Here is a 15,587-nt window from a genome sequence, read left to right on the forward strand (position 1 = left end):
TCTCTGCGTCCTATCCCCGCCCCCTCGCCCACTCTCTGCGTCCTATCTCCGCCCCCCCGCCCGCCCCCGCGTTCCAGCCCCCCCCCCCTCCCCGGCTAGTATTTCCGCCCCGCCCCCCTGGCCCCACCCCTCTTCCCAGGTATGTTTCCCATCTCCGCCCCTTCCACGTCAGTCTTAGAATTATCCTCCCCCCTTTAGCTTCGCTCTCTCAAGTCTTCGTCCAATCAGAGCCTCGCGCCCGCCCTCTGAGGGGTGAAGAAGCACAGGAAAGGCTCTCCTTGGCTGGGCCCGGTCCAAGGATTCGTGTCGCGACGTCAGGTGATGCGTGACGTGACACGTCGGTCGGAGCAGGGGGCGGGGTCTGCGCGCGCGCGCCCGCTGACGGTGAGGGCGCCGTCGGCGCCGGGTCGGGGGGCGGGTCGGAGCGGGGCCGGGCCGGGGAGGGGCGTGGCCAGGGCCTGGCCGGGCGGGACTGGACAGACTCGGAGGGAACACAGGGGCCGGGGCGGCGCGGCGCGGAGCGACGAGCTTCGGGAGGCAGGCGGTGGGACCCGAGCGCGGCCGGGCCGGGAACACGGTAAGCACTGGGAGCTGACTGACTGACGGGCCCCGCCCCTCCGGGGCCGCCCGCCCCGGCCCGGCCCCCTCCCCCTCCCCATTGGGATCCCCGGCCCGGAGAACTTTCCCTCCGCAGGCGCCCCAGCCCTCGGGCCATGCCCGCGCCGTCCCCGCGCGGGCGAATGGGGGGCCCCCGTCGCGTCCTTAGGAGCCCTGCGCCAGGGCCGGACGGCGCCCCGCTTACAGATCCTCCAAGGTTGGCGGCCGGGGACTTGGGGGGCACCCCAAAACCTTTTTATTCTCCCGAACCCCCCAACTGAGATTGAGCCTTTCCAGCAATTCCTTAGGGGTCCCTGGGCTTCATATCAGACTGACCCCTTCAGGGGTCCAGGGCCCAGAAAAGGGCAAGAGCCCCTGACCTCACCCAGCCCCCTCATTCTGCGGAGGAAGGAAACTGAGGCCGCGAGAGGGGACGCGGCTTAGCCCAAGGTCACCCGGTGTAGTAAGCGGCAGAGCTGGGACGAGAAGCCCGGGTCCTCCAAGCCTAGACCCGCCGCCCCTGCCCGGAGGTGGTCCGTGGGGTCCCTCCCCGGCAGCATCCCATGGCGTGCCCCAGGTAGCACCACACCCAAAGGTGCCCACGGGGCCTGCGCTCCCTGGACTGGCAGGCCAGAGGGATTGACCCCAGAGTCACCCAGACAGAGTATAGTTCTCGTCTCCCTGGTTCCAGTTATCTCAGGCTGGTTTCCGCTGAATTCAGGTGATCGAACCATTAACTCCGGATTAGTTTAGGGGATGCTGATAAGGCACGGAGCAGGTGGAGGAGTGAGTGGCGTGTGGGCTGGGGGAACCTGCCAAACTTTGAGTCTCCGCATTGAGGTCCATTAGCTTCTGCTCTCCAGGTGTTTGCACGGTTCTAGGTGTTGTGAAGACTTTAACGCCAGGATTCGGGCTGGCGGGGCTTGTGCCGAAGGGGTGAGCAGGGCAAACGAGTTTGTGAGGTTCCAGGTAGGAGCAGAACTCGAGCTTTTCGACGGGTTGGGACTTGTGTAATTGATTGGGAGGAGAGCTGCGGTGATGCTCAAAGACTAATCACAGATATAATAGGGTAAGACGAAAGGAAAGAGCTAGCCTGGTGAACCAGTCACAGACAGCTGGTGCTGTATCAGTCCTGCTGACTTGTCTCTGTGGTTGGGAAATGTGTCAAAGGGTGGTGGTGTCTACGGTGCTCATTCTATCCTTGTGACTGTGTGAAATTTTGCTTTGACTGTACCAGAGGAGGTATGGTTGCCCAAGGGCTTTGGGTATAGGAGAGGGAGAGAGGAATTAGGTGAAGGGATTTGCTCTGTTAATCATAAGCAACTTCACAAGTCTTGCTAGTCATAGATTGTGTGATTGACAAGAAGAGAACAAGGTTTGAATACTTATACTGAGATACCAGAATGCCATCTAACCTTATTTTTAATATGACTTCTAAACATAATGCTTATTCTCCTTTCCTTGTCTTTGCATCTACCTTTCTCCCCTCCTTCATATTTTTTTTTTTTTTTGGTAGGGGAAGGGGAGAGAGTAAGGCAGAGGAATCGGGGTAGGGATGATGATTTCATTGGTGAGAGGAACACCTTCTACCAATGGAGATCAGCAATTGTTCTGCAGCTTAAAGCCTTAGAGTGAGTCTGGACCACTCAGCAGTTAAGTGTCTTACCCAGTATTAGCCCAACCTATCTTTCTAATCTTATTCCATAATATTTTGCACACATTCTAGACTCCAGTCTAGGATATACAACCAGTATCAGAGGTGCTGGTTCCTAGGCCTACTCTCCATCCACTGTATCATTTAGATTCTCAACCAATTCAAATCTACGCCATCTTTGAGAAGCTCAATATGGCCATTTCTCCATTAAGATTTCAATGACCACCCAAACCCAAATTACCTGTACCTTTTCTGAACTCCTGCAACACCTTGTCTGTATTACAAAATTCATCAGCACTTATAGACTCAAACTGTGTTCTAACTCTTTCCTGTGTATGTCTTCCTAATTAGTTTGTAAATTCCTACAGAGAAGGAATAACATAAATTCCGTGTTCTTCACTAGAAATGCAGCGTGGCATAGGGAATGAATGAACGGATGGATGGACAAAAAGGTATTTATTAAGTGTCAGGCATTGTATTAAAGCTTGGAGGCAGAAAGACCAGTGTTCAAATCCTTCCTCTGACATTTCCTAAGTAGGTGACCCCGGACAAATCACTTGCCTTGTGTGTGCCTCATATAACTCGCTAGAACTCACCCTACCCTGTAGTCACCTGTTGCACCTAAGGAAATGTGGAGGGAGTTCCCTAAGCCAATAATTATAGATAGTTCCTGTAGTTGCTGGACACACATAGGAAGAGATTCAGTAAACCTTTGTTCGTTTGACAATAAAAGTTAAGATTCTGTTTAAGTTTAGATTCTGATCTTGGTTTTCAGATGAAGGTCTTAAAATTTGTAATTGTGTCATTTTAGGTATGTTAGTGTACCTTTGCTCAGGAAATAGAATTATTTTCAAAAGTTTGCTTCAATTCATTTTTCAGGAGGCTTTTATTAAGAGCCTACTATGTGCCATGAGCTGACTATTCAGAGATGAAAAATAACAGTCTCTGACCCCAAGGAGCTTACAGTCTAGGAGGGGCATGAGACACCCACACAACTAATGATAATAAAAGTTAGATCATGATTAAGTACATGAGAAGGTAAAAATGGTATTCAAGGAGTGAGGATGTAACTCAGGTGACTCTTGTAAACACAAAGGTAGGAGAGGGCATGGCCATGTAGGTTTCTAGTCTGGCTGGAGACTAGTATGTGTACAAAGAAGTATTACGGAATAAGATTAGAAAGATAGGTTGGATTGAGATTGTGGAGGGCCTTGAATGTCACTTAAAGGGTTTGTAATTCCTTTGATGGGGAATGGGGAGCTACTGGAGACTTTTGAGCAGAGGAATAATGGGATCAGACCTGTACTTTAAGAAGATTATTTGACAGCTTTGTGTCAGAGGACAGAAGAGGAGAGAGGCTTAAGGCAGGAAGCCTAAATGGGACTTGGGGTCAGTGGTATACGGAATAGAGGGGCTACCCAACAAGTATTTGGCCCTTAAGACATTATCTAATTCAACCCCCCATGTTTTACAGACAGAGTAAATAATAAACCTATGCAAGGTAACTAAGGAAGGAAGAAGCCGTGCTAAAAATGATATTCTGTGTATTAAGCACAGGAGAAAGAGCAGGAAGTCAGTCTATACGGTTGACCGATTTTAGTTTTTGTTCTTTTATTGAGCATCACAGGTGGATTGTCATCATTCCTTCGTAATGAAAACCCCACAAAATTCCGGTTGATGGCCAACCACACAGTGATCACTTCTTGTACATTGCAATTAATTTTCAATCTTTGATGTTGGCTCATGGTCTATATATTGCCGGTATTCTAGAATGTCAGCTAACTTTTCTGTACTTCTTCATGCTGCCGTCCCCAAATTAAATCTGTACAAAGCCTTGTCACACACCTCTGACAGCCTAGGCATGTGATGCAGTCAAACTGGACCGCCCTCTGCCCCCAGTCACACATTATGCTATCCCACATCTACTCCTCTGCTTTTACTGTTCCCTGGGCCTGCAATGGCCTGCCTCCTTTTGTAGCCTAGCATATTCCAACTCCTTCGTGTCACCTTTTGTTATTTCCCGCTCTACCCCCTATCAGAAATCATATTCCTTGTCTGATCTCACATAGTACTTTTTTTCCCTCTTTTAAAATGTTTTAATTTTTTTTTCACATCACTGTCAATTCCCAGTGATAATAGCCTCCTTTGTAACAAGTACAGTCAAGCAAAACAAACCTGCTCATTGGTAATGTCTGAAAATGTCTGCTTCGTTCTGCCCCTATAGTCCACTGTCTCTCTACCTATAGGTGGGAGGCAGGCATCATTACTGAGCCTCTGCAGTTATTGCTAGCTGTGGCATTGATCAGATTTTCGAAGTCTTTCAATATTTTTTCCTTTACATTTTTGGTGGTCATTGTGTAAAGAAGCCCTTTTGATTCTGCTTACTTCATTCTGCATCAGATGGCATCTGTCATTCAATGTTTTGTTAAGGTTACCTGTGTTAGAGTCTCGTCCCTGTACTCTGATCTGCCCTAAGCTACACAAGTGACTGTGTGTCGGAACCCTTGTACCTTCTTCATTGTCTCACTTAGGACTTTGCACACAAGAGAGATTTATTGTTGGCTGAATGAATACATGTTTGCAGACCTTCAGGGATGGCAAACTCCTTATTTAGTTCAGGAAGTTTTTTTTTTCTCATTTATTTTTAACATTCATTTAAAAAAATTTTGTCTTCCAAATTTTCTTCCCTCCAGCCCCTCTCTCACCCACTGAAAAGGCAAGCAATATGACCCATTATACATGTGAAGTCGTGCAAAATATATTTCCATATAAGCCATGTCGCAAAAAGAAAAAGGCAAGAAAAATAAAGAAAGTGAAAAACAATAGACTTCAGTCTGCACTCATGAGTTCATCAGTTCCCTCTCTGGAGGTGGACGGCATTTTTCATCACGAGTCCTTTGGAACTGTCTCGGGTCATTGTCTTGATCGGAGTAGCCAAGTCTTTCACAGTTTCATTGTTACAGTATTGTTGTTACTATGTATAACGTTCCCCTGGTTCTGCTCATTTCACTCTGCATCAATTCATGTAAGTCTCAGGGACAGGAAACTCTTGAAGCAGTCCATTCTCTTTTTGGACAGCAATACAATTTTTAGAAAGTTCTTTCCTTATAATGAGCTAACACCTTTTCCCTTTGTAACTTCCACCCATTGGTCCTAGTTTGTCCTTTTGGGGCAAGGCAGAGTAAGGTTTATCCACTTCTACATGCTGGCCCCTTAAATATTTGAAGACAGTGATCATGTCTTCCCCTAACACATCGTCTTCAGGCTAAACATCTTCTGTTACTTTAGCTGATCCTAGCACAGCATGGTTTTGAGTTGCCCTTTTGTCTCTTCTTTGGCTTGTCAGTTTGCCTTCTGAAATGTGGCTGCCAGGACTGGACGTGATACTCTAGATGTCAACTGACTAGGGTAGAATATAGCAGCACCGTCACCTTCCTCATTCTGGAGAGACTGTTTTAACTAGCTCTTGGCTAATAAGGACACAGTGAGCTTTCATTAGATCTTTTTTCATGAGGTCTTCAATACGTAAGTCTCCCTCATTTTCTGCTTGTGGGACGGATTTTTTTTTTTAAATCAGTTGCAGGACTTTACACTTATTCCTACTTTATTATGTCATTAAATTTACCCCATTCTATTTTGAGGAGATCTTTTTGCGCCCTGTTTCTGTCACTAGGTATCCCAATTTTGTGCCATCTGAAAGCTCAGTGAGCATGCCGTACGTGACTTTATCTGAATCATTGATTTAAAAAAAAAAATGTTAACCAGAACAGGACCAGTGATACAGCACAGATAATTGTGATTGAGTATGGAGCAGTGAGGGATCTGATGAGTGAACTTCACGCTAAGTAAACTCAGAAGTTACAACCATACTCCCGTCTGTTCATGGAATAGATGAGGCTTGGGATTTATTGCAAAAGGCTCTGGTGCAGGAAGTCTGAAGGTACTGATAAAGTTAAGAGGTACGAAGAGCATCTTAGGGAGCAAATTTGGTGTTATTGAACCTAAAGGGATAATGGTTGTAGCAGCAGGCAAGCAGCTACTATTTGCTGAATTTATATGGCAATCCACAAGAGTCAACTGCATAAAAGTTCTGTTACACTATAGCAAAACATTTAAACCCAGTCTTCTTGAAACCAACACAGAATACTTATTCAACAATAATGGTTTAGTTTGTAAGAAGAGTGTTTTTAAAGTGTCAGGTGGCCGTTTGGTTTATTTATAATACATATTGGGGGCATATATGTGTATTTAGAAATTTAGGGTGATCAGTACAAGTTGCAAAAAGCACATGAAAGTATTTTATTTTAGCATTTCCTGGTCTATTAGAAGCTGCTAAGCACATGCACACAGTTCAGTGTGCACACTGAAGCACAGCAATCTCCTTTTTAGAGAGTGCACTGGAGCCTAGGAAGGAGAATGTCGTTAGAAATTCAATTCTTTCGTTAAACATATTTATAGATTGGGGAGAAAATGCTTTTTTATTATTTTTTTATTTTTATTTTATTTTGTTACTTTTATTATTTTATTTATTTATTTATTATTTTATTATTATTATTATTATTTTATTATTTTTATTTTTTTTAAAGCAGAATATGTTATTTTAGGGTTTTTGTTTGCATTTGCTGAAACGATTCTTAGTCTGTATTTCTCTATTGATTTGCAGCTACTGGACTTCATTTTCTTATCTGGAAAGCCTCCTGGTATTTGTAAAGGCTCTTTATGCCTGGAGACCTTCCATGAGGAAGGGACTGTTTGGAGGCTGTGTGTGACCTCATTGCTGTAACTTGGAAAGTCTTGAGACAAGAGGCCTGTGTGCTGGTCGTATTGCCTGGTGTGTGTCTTTCTAATGATTGTTTCATTTTGTTTGAGATGCTGAGATTTATAAGTGCCTCACCATGAAAGTGGGGGACAAAAACCATTCTAGTTCAGTGAACAGTGGGTGCAGCTGTCCCATGGTCACTTCATTGCAGTTACATCTTGTTTTAAAAGAATTTCTGACGTGTTTCCGAAAAATAAGGTGGCCCAAAGGTTTTGAAAAGGATAATATAAGAAGTTAGTTCTGAGAGTCAGCCAATCAAATGCCACATCTAAGTGCCGCAGCAACGAATACGTTCATAGGAAGTATGTTTGCTTGCCACAGAGTAAATTGGATTAAATTTATATTTACATGGATCCATGGAGTCACTCCCATTTTAGGTGGCTATGTAATTGATTGGTGCAGAGACTCCCAAGCATTGAGTAGTCATGGGGTAGAAGCCTCCTATTACTTCCCTGAGGTCATTGGGTGTATACTTATATACAGAGGTCAGCAGAAGACACTGGGGCATAAGCATGATGTCATCTGCCTCAAATGATAGAATGAGTTGTGGGCAGAGTCAGGGTAGACAATGAGCCCCTTTTCCAATGAAAAGAGTAGTGTCAATAATGGCTAAGGAAAATTAGTAGCTAAATGCTTGAACTCTCTTGTTAGGGAGATTTTACTTTCTCCCCCAATACTGGTTTTCTCATGAGTATTCTGTGGTTGTTTGGTAAGAAATTTCCTGTTTGCTTCCAAAAATCTTTTTTTATCTCCTATTTTTTAAAATAATTTATTTTGATTTGTCAACAATCATTTACATATGCTTTTGAGTTTTAAATTTTTCTCCCCCTCTTTCCCCCAAGATGGCATGCAATCTGATATAGGCTATACATACACATTCCTATTAAACATATTTTCACATTAGTCATGTTGTAAGGAAGAATTAGAACCAATAGGAGGAACCACCAGAAAGAGGAAACAAAACACAACAGAAGGAAAAAAAAAGAGCAAATAGTATGCTTCTATCTGTATTCAAACTCCATAGTTCTTTCTTTGGATGTGGATAGCATTTTCCATCTTTAGACTTTTTCTTCCAGAAATCTTGTGGAATATACTCTGTGTGTGTGTGTGTGTGTGTGTGTGTGTGTGTGTACTTCCCCGGGATAGTGAGGTCTTTGTTGTTGTTGTCATTTTAGTGTTCTGTGATCTAATAACCTAAGGAATTAAAAACACTAGAATGCTATACAGAAAGCAAATAAGGGCCCCTTTGGATGTAAGGCTAACAAAGTGTGACAGTGTTGGATTCCAAGAATGTCCACTTCTCCCCATGGAGTTTGTGGTGAGGGCTTCGTCATCATGGGTGATGGAGGTGTGTGTAAGTCTATATATGTATTTTTCAGTGGGACACAAAAATACCACTTTCACTCTGTCCAGACTTTACTTGTGGTGAGGAGAAAGGGTTTTGTGAACTAAAAAGTACCCTGGAAGATTTCTTTCTTTTTTAGATTCATTCTCGGGAAGTGCACTTTTGATCTTCCTCATTTGTGCAGTTTCAGAATCCTCCTGATTTTTCTAAGAGAATTAGCTGCTGTCAGAATTTTGAACTGACCTTCTAGGCATCTGGTGAGAAGACCCCTCCTTAGCTGTGTAAATGAAAGATCATCTGCAGGGCTGTGACCACTCCCCTGCCCACGTATTTCCTTCCCAAGGCTGGCTAAGTCCTGAACCACCTGGTTCTTTTGCAGTATCTGCTCAGCTGAACGAAAACCAAATTGAAAAAAGGAAAACTATGTTAAGATTAGATACTTCCCTCTAGGAAGTTCTCCTAATTTGAGTTTGGTTTTTTTTTTTTTTTTTTAAAGAATGGTATTTTGACCAGATGGGAAAGACCACTAAGATTTCCTGCCATTTTTCTTCTCTCACCACTCCCCCCCCCCCCTTATTGGGTCCTGGAGGCAAAGTTACACAAGGGACTGGATTAGTAAGACTATTTAATTTCTGTAGATCTGCTGGGCCATAGGCTGTTCTTTAGCAGTTACCGCCTCCTGGCAGGACAATTTTGACCAGGAGAAGGCAGGGTGTGGACGGTCTAATAAAGTGGTTGTTGTTGGCTGAAGTGATTGCTTAGGTTGTGGGTCTCACCTTGACTGACTGCAGTAAACCTTCCCCAATGTCCACTTCTTGGAATGTAAGTCGGACTTTGGTGAGAAGGCCAGGACAGGAGCTCTGGCTGCTGATCTCAGGGATGGGAAATAACGGGCCCAGGGTCACGCAGCTTACTGCCTGAGGCTGGATTTGGACTCATGAAGATGAGTGGTCCTGACTCCAGACTCCTTGCTTTATCCATTGCAGCGCCACCTAGCTGAAGTTATAGGGCAAACACTCAAAGGCAGGTTCTTTCACTTAAGTCAGATAGTCTTAATAAAAACATGTAAGAAATTATTGCTTATGCCTTGATTAATTTAATGATGTTTTTCCTTCGGATACGGCATGGTGTAGTAGATACAAAACTAGCTTCAGTCAGGAAGGACTCAGATCTTGCTGGCTGGGTGATTCTGGCCTAGTCTCTTAACTTATCAGGGCTCCAGACAACTCTCAAAGACTGTTAATTTCTGAAAAGTTACCGATCGGTATTGCTATCAGGCTCCTTCCTAGAAGTTTCCAACAGCAGTAAAATTACAGATTGGAGTGGACCAAAATTTTTTGGGGTGAAATTATCCAACTGCCTATACCCAAAAACCTCATTTTTCTATCATTGTCCCCTGCATAGGATTCAGTCAAAGGGCCACACTTGAGGACCGAGAGGGCCACGTGTGGCCTCGAGGCCACAGGTTCCCCACCCCTGCTCTACACTGCCCTACTTTCTCTGTCTCCATCCTTGGTAAACCAACTCAGGGCTAAACTGTCCTCTGCTCTCTGATCCCTTGCCCCCTGCCCTGTCACCAGTCACCCCAATTCTGGATTACCTAACCTGGAGGTGGAAGAAATCACAAGATTGTTTCCACCACGAATTTATGTCATCTGATCTACCTCCCAGACTTGCCTGTTACTATTGAGGACATCACCATCCTCCCAGGTGCTCAGCTCTGTCTTCCTCGACTCCTCACTTGAATTCGCCCCCCAAATTCAATCTATTGCCAAACACAGTCATTTCTGGCTTTATACCATCTCTGGTATCCCTCCCCTTCCCTCAGCTCACACAGCCACCACCTTGGTCCAGGCATCTGTCACCTCTCCTGGACTGCTGAAATAGACTCCCGACTGATCTCTCCACCTCACAGTTCTTCCCTCCTCGCTCCATCCTTCACTCAGCCACCAAAGGGATTTTTCCTGAGCGATCGGTAAACATTGAACGCCTCGTATGTGCCAGACAATCTTTCCCCTCAAGGAGCCCACAGCCTAATGGGGGAGACAGCCCATCAAACTCACGCTCACAACAGGGGCGGGGAGTGCAGCCGCGCGTGGGGATATGGAGTGGGTGCCCTGGGCCTCCTCCGTGGATGGAGAATCTGGGAGGAGGAGCTCTCTGCAGCCCATCTCATCAGTTCTCATCAGAGGGAGAGAGGGCCCTGGGGCGGGCGCTACTGAGCACATGTGAGGTTCACAGTTGGTGTGACATTACAGGATAATGAGATTCTAGAGGGCATGAGGAGTCCAAGGAGTGCAGCCAGGTGGTGATCATGTCGCACACGCCCTCTTCCCTCTCCTCAAGAGCTTCGGTGGCTCCCAGTTAATTCCAGGGTCAAATACGGATGCCTCTGTTTGGCATTCGAAGGCGTTCCTGACCTGGGCCCTTCTTGCCTTTCCAGCATTCTTATACTTTATTCTCCTCTGTGCATTCTGCAGTCCAGTTACACTGGCTTACTGGCTGTCCCTCAAACATGGCGCTCCATTTTTATGACCTTGCCCTGGCCCTGCGCCATGCCAGGGATGTGCTGCCCCCTCATTGCTGCCTCTTGGCTTCCCTGATTGCCTTCAAAACTTAACCAAAAAACCCAACAACTTAGAAACAAAATTTAGAAGCTTCAATCTCATCTTCTGGAGGAGACCTTTACTAGTCCCTCCAGCTCCTAATACCTTCCCTTTTGAGATTACCTTTCCTCTACTCTAAAAATCTTCAATATGCCTCTATATTTACGTGTTGTCGCCTCCATTAGAACGTAAGGTCCTTGGTAGCAGGGACGGTGTTTTTATCTTTCTCTTCTTAGGGGCTTCTCAAACTTCTCCCCCTTCAGTAATTCTTAAACTGTGGGTGTAAGTTTAAGAAGTGCTGGCTGGCATTTAGTAGGAACTTAATAAATGTGTGACTGCTTTGACTGACTAACTTGTTAAGGGAATTAGGTGTTTCAGGTCACTGAAGGTTATCTTTTAAAGTACCAACCATTTAACCCTATTAGATGGTAGCTTTCTAAAATGTGCTATATTTTCCCCCCACTTAATAGTATTTTATTTTTTCCGGTTACTTGTAAAGATAGTTTCCAGCATTCACTTTCATAAGATTTTGAGTTCTAAATTTTTTTCTCCCTCCCTCACCTCTCCCCTCCCAAGACAGCAAGCAATCTGATATAGGTTATATATGTACAATGCTATTAGACATATTTCCACATTAGTCATGTTGTGAAGGAAGAATTAGAACAAAAGGGGAAAACCACAAGAAAGGAAAAAAAAGAGAGAGCAAATAGTCTGCTTCCATCTGCATTCAGACTGCATAGTTCTTCTTCTGGATGTGGACAGCATTTTCCATCATGAGTCTTTTGGAATTGTCTTAGATCATTGTATTGCTGAGAAGAGCTAAGTCTATCGATATTAGTTATTGCACAACATGGTTGTTACTGTGTGCAACATTCTCCTGGTTCTGCTCACTTCACTCACCATCAGACCATACAAGTCTTTCCAGGTTTTTCTGAAGTCTGCCTGTTCATCATTTCTTGTAGCACAACAGTATTCCATCACATTCATATACCACAACTTGTTCAGTCATTCCTCAGGTGATGGGCATTCTCTCAATTTCCAATTCTTTGCCAAAATGTGCTATATTTTTGCGTTCTGTATGCTGGGTACAATGTAACTTTTTCTTGATGATTCAGGGTCTTTATTATGAATGATTCAGTGGAGCTCTGGGTATTCCCTCTAGCAATCGGATTACAACCTGTCCACGCTTCTCACCTTGGGAGACTCTTGTCGTTGTCTTCCTAATGTCATTATAAGTATCCGTGTTCACACTGTGCCGTGGCTGTTGAGAAACAAAGGAGGTTTTGTTTCTATACAAAATGGCACCATGTTCCCCAGATTTTCCGTTCTGCTTTTTATAGTTCTGTCTTCTCCATGGCATCTCAGCTCTCAGCAGCCCCTTCTTGCTGCTGTTAGGATATCTGCTTCTGGAAGTCTTCTTTGTTCCCCCTCCCTCCGATGTGGGGCCTCTAAAGAAAATAGACCTTATTAGACTTATTAACTTATTGGACTTGTTACAACTTAAGGAAATGTATTAGTTAATGATAAATTGTCATAGAAAATCTAGCAGGATTATAATTGGTGCAAAGGGCAGAAGGAAAAACCTGTAGTCATAGGTTAAAAATCGAGGGCTTAGAGAGTACCCTTGTGTATAAAGCACCGTTGCTCCTTTGCACTGCCTAGAACAGGGTCCCAAGTGGTGGTTTATTCCCATCGTGGCTTTAGAGGGATCTTTTCATAGTGTCGGAGCCCTAGCTGGAAGAGGAGGATGTCTCCCATTCCTTGCTACTTAGGGTGGCACCAGTCTGGACTTCCACATGGAACAACATCCCTCCAAAAGAGAGTGATGGCATTGGCATCACTGATCTCAGGAGAACTTAGGAAAGGCTTGCCCCATGGTTGTCAGTGGAAATCCAGCCGCCCCGGATGGCATCTCCTTCAGGAATGCTGGCCAGTGTGCCGTTTGGAAATTTCCGTGTGCCTCACCAGTCACCAGACACTTCATAGCTGGTTCCAGGTCTTCAGGGTGGCTTTTCAGAAGCCTCTCCTCTTGGTGGTTACTATCCTAGGGCGGATCACCATCCATGGACGGATGGAAGGAAGCATCTTATGTTAACCTGCCAGCTGTTGTGCTGTGTGACACAGCTGCCCCACTTCGATCTTTGGACATCGCCATTCTGTGCAGCAGCAACAACAATGACAATAGCTAGCATTTATATAGTGCTTTAATGTTGGCAAAGCACAGCAGCCCGGAAGCGAGGTGCTATTATTAATCCCATTTTACAGAAGAGGAAACTGAGGCAATTGGGGTTAAGTGACTCATCCAGGAACACACGATTAGGAAGTGTCTGAAGCTGGATTCAAGCTTAGGCCTTCGCCCTGCACTTTATCCCCAAGAGCTCACTCAGGCGTAGTCTGGTGTGGTGAGGCGGGTGCTGGCGTCTGAAGGCCTATGAATGGCCTTCTTCCGTGAGTACCACTTGGGGGTCATGCCTGATTTTTGCTTCTCCGGGGCTCCAGAGGACGTTGAGCAGACTGCTGCAAAGGTAGTGATGGAGAAGGAGTTTCGGGAGGAGAGGAAGGGGCTGCCCCAGCTCCAGACCTCCCTGAGGCTCTGGCTGAGATTGCGTATTGGGCTGAACGACAGGTGTCCTCCGTGCTTAGTCTGCAGTTCTGTGCTGAAGACGAGCCCTCAGCTTACTCCTGAAGCCTGGTGAGCAGTTCCTGCTGCTCAGGCCACTGAGTGGGCACAAACGACCATGGAGGGAGCCCACGGTGCTCGGACCAGATGCCCACATGTTCTTCTTAGGGCTGAAAGACATGGAAAAGAAAAAAAGAAAGACAAACTAGCTTCTCACAAAAATAAAATAAAATCCCTTTACAGTTTCTCCTTTTGGGTGAAGTACATGGAACTTCTTTACCCTAATCCCTTCCTTTAAAAATGGCAGCAGCTCCAAGGAAGTAAATGGGACAAATACCTCATCTTTTTCCTTAGTCTGTCTGGAGCTAGTCTCTCTCACCTGCTTACGTGGGATCCCTTCCCTCCTGGAATCTATTTGGAAACTCCTTGAGGTAGGAAGCATTTAGTTTTTGTTTTAGAAGATCAATGGTTTTTATGGATGTGTTTTATTTTTGCATTACAAATATTTATAGATTACTTCTACTTTGTGAGAGGTCTCTTATAACAAAGGAAAAACAGTTAAATAAAACTAATAATCTGAAAGTGTATGTAATATGTCACATCTGTACCACCTCTCTATTACAAAAAAAATTAATAGAAAATCCTATTTTCTCTCCCTTCCACCCTCTACACCATTGGGAAAGAAGGATAGGAAGACAGATTCCTTGTACTAAATATGCATAGTCGAGCAAAACAAATTCCTTCAATGGCCAGATGCTTATATTAGTAAGTATGTACATTCTGCACCCTAAATCCATCTCTCTGTAATGGATAGCCTGTTTCCTTTGGAATCCTAATGGTCACTGATCAGCGTTCTTATAGCTTTCAAGTGGTTTATTTTATAGTGTTATTGTATAAATTTTTTTTCTGTTTCTGCTCATTTCATTCTTCATCAGTTTATAAAAGTCCTCAAAATTGTTAATTTTTTATAATATTGATGTCATAATATAAATCCTCCTGATCCTGCTCATTTCCCACTGCACCAGTTCATATGAGTCTTTCTGTGTCTTTGAAATAGTTTATTTCCTTATTTCAAGGTAGTATTTCATCACATTCACATACCACAACTTACATATAGTCATTCCTCCATTGATTGCCTTCCCCTTGGTTTCCAGTCATTTTGCTACCAAAAAAAAAAAGAGCTGCTATAAATACTTTTGTACATATGAATCCTTTTCACTCTTCCTTTTTCTTTAATATCTTTTGGATATAGGCTGGGCAATGGGATAGTTGGGTCAAAGGGCACATACTGTTTAGTAACTTCTTGTTTATATTCCAAATTGCTTTCCAGAATGGTTGTGTCCATTCTCAGGTCTACCAACAGTATATGAGTGTGCGTGATTTCCCACAACCCCTTCAACATTTATCATTTTCCTTTTTTGTCATCTTTGCCACTTTGAGGAGTGTAAGATGGAATCTCAGAATTGTTTTAATTTGTTTTTCTAATTGGTAGTGTTTGGAGCATTTTTTTTACGTGGCTATGGGTAGCCTGGGTTTCTTCCCTTAAGAATTGTCTTTTCATATCCTTAGACCATTTATCAATTGGGGAATAGCTCTTTTTCTTGAAAGTTTGAATCAACTCCTTATATATCTTGGAAATGAGACCTTTATCAGAGAAGCTTGCTGCAAAGATTCTTTTTTCTTTTTTTTTTCTTTTTTTTTCTTACACAAAACCTGCTGGGAAATTTAGGCAGTAGTGTGGAAGAAGTTAGATTTCAACCACCATCTCATACCTCATACTAAGATAAACTCCAAATTGCTATGTGCCCTAGGTATAAAAGGTCCCATCATAAACAAATTAGAAGAACATGGGAAAAAATACCCATCAGATCTGTGGATAGGAGAATAGTTCATGGCCAGCCAAGACATAGAGAGGATCACAGGAGATACAATGGATAATTTTGATT

General features: G+C 44.1%; 1 protein-coding gene across 2 annotated transcripts in view; it reads left to right on the forward strand.

Moving 5' to 3' along the window:
- The first annotated feature begins 515 nt into the window (after positions 1-515).
- Positions 516-15,587, forward strand: part of RABGEF1 (RAB guanine nucleotide exchange factor 1) — a 39,460-nt gene continuing 24,388 nt past the window's right edge. The window contains exon 1 of one of the 2 annotated variants that reach the window (XM_027861458.1): positions 516-577. The gene's annotated coding sequence lies outside the window, so the exon portion shown is untranslated. Of the gene's footprint in view, positions 578-760; positions 815-15,587 lie in introns of those variants that run through there. The other variant, XM_027861460.1, reaches the window with a different exon arrangement.

The sequence above is a fragment of the Vombatus ursinus genome, unplaced genomic scaffold, assembly GCF_900497805.2.
Source record: "Vombatus ursinus unplaced genomic scaffold, bare-nosed wombat genome assembly UNPS02014768.1, whole genome shotgun sequence".
In the NCBI taxonomy this organism is placed as follows: Eukaryota; Metazoa; Chordata; class Mammalia; order Diprotodontia; family Vombatidae; genus Vombatus; species Vombatus ursinus.